The sequence below is a fragment of the Microcaecilia unicolor genome, chromosome 12 (genome assembly GCF_901765095.1).
Source record: "Microcaecilia unicolor chromosome 12, aMicUni1.1, whole genome shotgun sequence".
NCBI classification, from domain to species: domain Eukaryota; kingdom Metazoa; phylum Chordata; class Amphibia; order Gymnophiona; family Siphonopidae; genus Microcaecilia; species Microcaecilia unicolor.
In genome coordinates, this window is record NC_044042.1 from 29,155,596 (window position 1) to 29,161,755 (window position 6,160).

Here is a 6,160-nt window from a genome sequence, read left to right on the forward strand (position 1 = left end):
GTTTCAAACACAACTAAGTCACAAAAAGGTGCCCTAAATGACCAGAAGACCACTGGACGCAAAGGCGTAGTTTGACTATTTTGTTTGGGGGGGCAAGGGATGGAGAGTTCAGATTGGTGGCAGAGGGAGATTTTCCTCCCCCTCCCCTTAAATAGGCATTGATTAGCTTACTTTCCCCATCCATATCCTTTGTTTTCACCTTTTCCTTGTTATTCCCCTATACTACTACTTATCATTTCTACAGCGCTACTAGACGTACGCAGTGCTGTACACTTGAACATGAAGAAACCATCCCTGCTCGACAGAGCTTACAATCTAATTAGGACAGTCAAACAGGACAAACAAGAGATAAGGGAATATTGAAGTGCTAAACTTAAGTTCTTTCTCCCCACTTCATAATTCTATTCACCTCCTTCCCTCTTCTCTTCCTCCACCCTCCCTCCTTGCTTCTCTCCTCTACACCACCCTCTTCCTCTTTCCTTCTTTCTTCTGGCCCTTCCCACATCTTTTCTCCCCACCCTTTTCAGCAATTCTTCCTTCCCTCTTTCTCACCCTGCCTTTCCTCTTGCTTTTTTCCATCTCTTCCTTCCACTTTCTCTCCCTTATCTCTTTCCTTCTCACTCCTCACATCCCCCCCCCCACATCTCTTCCTCTCTCACATTCCCACACCCCAGTACACACTGCTTTCTCTTCTTCCCTTCCCTTTATGTGCAGCCTGTCTCCTCTCTTTTCCTTCTTTCCTCCTCCCACTCCTTGGGCCTCTCTTTCCTCTCCGTCACAATTCTTCAAACTTTGCAATTACCAGAAGGTATATATTAGGACAGGCCTACCTCTTGCCATCCCCAGGCTTTCCCTCAGCCGTGTCCCTCCCGTATGGCAAAAGGAAGTTGCATCAGAAGGAAGGACCTAGTGGCTGGCCAGAGGAAGGCCTGTTCTAATACATGCTGGCAACTGCAAAGTTTGAAGAACTGCAGTGGAGAGGAGTGAGAAGATAATGAGGCAAATCGTGCAATGACCTGGAGGGGATTCCCAGATACTCTGCAGCACACTTGGGAAACAGCCACGGCACACCGGTTGAAAAACACTAATCTATAGCTAGATATCACTCCTCTTTGTCCCACTAGAGGAATAGCCTAGTGGTTAGTACAATGGACTTTGATCCTGGGGAACTGAGTTCAATTCCCACTACAGCTCCTTGTGAATCTGGCAAGTCACTTAACCCTCCATTGCCCCTGGTACAAAATAAGTACCTGAATATATGTAAACCGCTTTGAATGTTGTTGCAAAAACCTCAGAAAGGTGGTATATCAAGTCCCATTTCCCTTTCCCTCTCTAGTCTGCAATCTGTCTTTCCACTGTTCACCTACTTAGCACTTTCTGTTTCCTATTCTTACTTCCTTAGTCTTCCAATTTCCCAGCTCTCATTCCTTCCCCAGTCCCTTACCTCCCCTCATCTTTTACCAACTTCCTTGTTCCCCATTTCCACCTTCCCCAGCCCACGTACTTTCCCCCTTACCAGTCTCAGTTACTTCCCTGTCACCCAAACCCTTTCCACTCTTAATCCCTTTCTTATGTCTTACCCCCATCCAGACTCCTGTTCTCCTTTTACTTCCTCCATTTCTACTCTCTCTTATTTTTTTTCTCACCGTTTTGGTAGCCCTCTATCCCTTTCAGCATCCTCCCAAACCCCGCATGTCCTTCTTTCCCATTTTTCTGCACTCACCCACTGTCCCTCCACCTAATCCCCCCATCCTATCCAATCCCTGAGCCCTCATTCACAATCCCAGCCATGCCCCAATTACATGCCCAAAATTCACCCATTCTTAAAAGTCTGTCTTCTTTTGGTCTCCCACCCAGTCCTAGAGTCTATGCCTAAGTCTGAGTCCCTGCTGCCCCTTTCCTAGGTATTCATTACCACTGTCTTTTCTATCATACAGGAAGCCACATCATAGAAGATGGGACATGGCCAAGGGAAGGCCCCGAATGCAGGCAGAGGCTGCTTGTTTGAATCATTGCAGCTGTGTCGTTGTCAGCAAAAGCACTTTTAGGACCTGGGAGGTGCATGGGGAGAGAGAGAGACCTTGCACGGACCGCGGGGGGGGGGGGGGAGAGGGTTTCGGGTACAGACAGAGGCAATGAGAAAGACGCTGCACTGGGAGAGGAAGATGCAAAAGTGCCTCAGTATCAGTGTTAGGGACAAAAAAAATGGCTTTTCTACTACCGGTTTTGAGGGTCTGCCAGCAGCCAACCTGGCCATTGAAATACCGGCTAGGCCGGCTGAATACCGGTAGTTGGCAACACTAGGTCCAACCAGTAAGAAGAAATCTAAGCACACCTTCCTCCTACTGCTTCCCTTTGCCCTGTCCATTTTCCCTTTCCTGTAAGTACATGTGCTCTTTGAAACTGATGTATATACTTTTTACCTTCTGGGTGGAAGACAACTTTCAGCTCAAAAAATGTATCCAAATTGCTCCCCATTTGTCTGTATTCTTCCAGAGACTCCAAACAAAAGCCAATATCATTTAATGCTGACTTGATTCATTTGCAAAGCAATACTACACGTAAATCATTCTAGATTTACACCCTGGAGAAATAGTTGTATGTTACTATGAACAGGGAGAAAATTGCAATTAAGATCAAGCTTTAAGCAGTCTGACTTGGACTACCTATAAAGTGGAAATATTTATTGTTCTGGCCCAGTCCACACTACGCAAGCAGGGGGATTTCAGGTATATCCTGACGACCCTTATTAAAGAAAATATCAGGTACAGATGGATCTAATCCTTTCAACTGGTCTTATCCATTGGTGGGGAAGCTTATAAAATACAAACAAGAGAGAAGGCCAAGGAGGCACAACATGCAGCGGTGTTATTCATGGGCTTCAAGAATGCTGGCACAAGTTCAAAGTGTGAACTTTCAAGGTGGCAATGAGGTCTCCTTTAGAAGGTGGAGACATATAGAAGATTTGGCACTGACAAGAGGCTCTGCACCATGATCCGAAGGGAGAGTCCTAACTCGAGCAACATCAACTAAATCAGGACTTTTCATGGGTGTGTCTGCCAATAGGGAACAGAGGAGAAGGCAAGTGGAGTATGAGAGTGAATATCTGCATGGCCAAATGTGACTTCAGCAGAAATAGAAGCAGACTAGAAATACTGAAGTGCTGAGCAATTTTATTGAGACAGTCATCCGACGTGGCCACATGTTGCCCTACAGCTGCGTCAAATACATAAATACAATAATTATAATCAAATAAATAATAAAAGTAATTAAATATGCAAAACAGCAAATACCCACATAAACATACAATTTGATTACAGTTCAAAAGGTAAAATAATAAAAACAAATGTACATAACAAACTAAAGTTTACAAAAATCTGTATGGGATAAAAATGTTATCTAAGTGTGAACATAGGGCATACTCGGCAGTCATTTAAAATTACAATCCTTAAATAAGATGAGCCTAAAGATTGGTTACACTCAATGTTAAAGAACTGAACTCACCTATAAAGAAGCAGAAAAACTGGGATCATATACCTGCGTCTTTCAGGACTGCCTCCTACTTAGCAAAAATAAGCACTTGTTTGATTGAAGAAATACCAAGAGGTATTTTTTGTATCTGTTAGTCTGGAGAAGAAAGGATGGGGTAGGTAATATTGTTTGCCAAGGAATTAGGATTCCAAGTGGCCCAGGTAGTTAGAGATAGAGGTAGAAGACACATGATCATTAGGCTGTCTCTAGATAATGAGATTTATAATTTGGTTAATATCTGTTCCCCAACAGGCAATCAAGGGCAATTTGTTAAAAAGCTTAAAAGGAAAATTGGATCCCTGGGAGAGGGAAAATGAATTCCTAGGGGCAGGGGAGGGATTGCAATATCACATTATCTTCAGGGAAGGATAACACTGGAGGGTGAGGTGATGATGTCAAGCAAAGACTCGTGAATAAGCTGAAAGGGTTGAACTTAGGACCGAAGGTGGTGAACTGGATAAGAAACTGGTTGACATGACAGGTGGCAGAGGGTGGTGGTAAATGGAATCCGCTCGGAGGAAAGGAAGGTGAGCAGTGGAGTTCCTCAGGGGTCGGTGCTGGGGCCTGTTCTGTTTAATACAGTATATTTGTGGGAGATATTGCAGAAGGGTTGGAAGGAAAGGTGTGCCTTTTTCCGGATGACACGAAAATAGCCAATAGAGTGGATACCCTGGAGGGAGTAGAAACGATGAGAAGGGATCTCCGAACGTTAGAAGAATGGTTGAGGGTCTGGAAGTTAAAATTTAATACCAAGAAGTGTAGAGTGATGCACTTGGGGTGCAGAAACCCAAAGGACAGATACCGGATAGGAGGGGAGAGATTAGTAAGCTCGACTCAGGAGAGAGACCTTGGGGTGTTGGTGTCGGAGGATATGAAGGTGAAGAAACAATGCGACAAGGCGACGGCCGTGGCCAGAAGGATGCTAGGCTGCGTAGAGAGGGGCATAACCAGCAGAAGAAAGGAGGTGTTGATGCCCCTCTACAAGTCGTTGGTGAGGCCCCACTTGGAGTATTGTGTTGTTTTGGAGGCCATATCTTGCTAAAGATGTAAAAAGACTGGAAGCGGTGCAAAGAAAAGCTATGAAAATGGTATGGGATTTGCGTTGCAAACCATACGAGGAGAGACTTGCTGACCTGAACATGTATACAGTACCTTGCAGGAAAGGAGAAACAGGGGTGATATGATACAGACAGTTCAAATATTTGAAAGGTATTAATCCGCAAACGAACCTTCCGGAGACGGGAAGGCGGTAGAACTAGAGGACATGAATTGAGGTTGAAGGGGGGCAGACTCAGGACTAATGTCAAGAAGTATTTTTTCACGGAGAGGGTGGTGGATATGTGGAATGCCCTCCCGCGGGAGGTGGTTGAGATGAAAACTGTAATGGAATTCAAACACACGTGGGATAAACACAAAGGAATCCTGTTTAGAAGGAATGGTTCCGTGGAATCTTAGCGGAGTTTGGGTGGCGACGCCGGTAATTGGAAACAAAACGGGAGCTGGGCAGACTTCTACAGTCTACGTCCTGATTGTGACTGAATAGATAGGGATGGGCTGGAGTGTAAATTTTAAGGGGCTTCGATGTTAGCTTCAAAACTTAGTACAAGAACAGTGCTGGGCAGACTTCTATGGTCTGTACCCTGAGAAAGGCAAGGACAAATCAAACTCGGGTGTATACATATAAAGTATCACATACCATGTAAAATGAGTTTATCTTGTTGGGCAGACTGGATAGGCCGTACAGGTCTTTATCTGTCGTCATTTACTATGCTACTATGTAAAGAAGGAAGGATAGAGTCAAAGTTTAAAAATTTATAGCATATTTGAGAGTATCAGATATCTAGCACTTTATGCACCCAAACAGAAAAGGGTATACCTTCTTCTGTTCAAAGAGGGTATAGGTAGCACTTGTGGATCGATTATTTTCTAGTTGATGACGACCTGCAGCCAAGGGTCGAGACTGACGTGATAACTTGCTCTGACTAAAACCCAGTGAGATTAGTGGTTAAGGATAGATGGGAAAGGTCAAGGAAAGAGATCTTGAAGAATGAATGACAGCTCATTGGAGGAAGAGGGGCTAGTCAACCAGAAAAAGAAGGCGATTCAGGAATATATTAACCTGAAAGGAAGTTTCACTAGCAACTGCTTGGAATGGATTTAATACAGTGATTAGGGAACAAATAATAATGTGGGCAGCTACAATAAAGAACAGGAGAAAAAGTACAAAAGGCAGAGGAGCTACATTGTTCAACCAAGAAGCTTGAGGAAAGGGCTTTGGTATCTAATCTGTCAAGAGCTTCGAGCTAGGGACAGGTGGATGATGAAGGCACTTCATGTAGATGAAATCAACTTTAATCTGAGGAAGATGAAACAAGTCTTCTTTGAACAGGGGAACCAAGCAAGCAAGACAAAAGGCACAGACTCAAATAGCCAGGGCGAGAAATGGGTAGGGGGTGTGTGGAGAGGGACTTGGAGGACACCAGAAACTGTTTTAGGAAATTTTTGTTTTAATGAGCTGTGTAAAGCTCAAGTGACAGCAGCTAGGGAGGGAGACTGATAGTTAATTCTCCTCGATCCCACTAAATTCTCTTACAGGAGCAGAGGCTGAGAGGATAGAGAAGGCAATTAC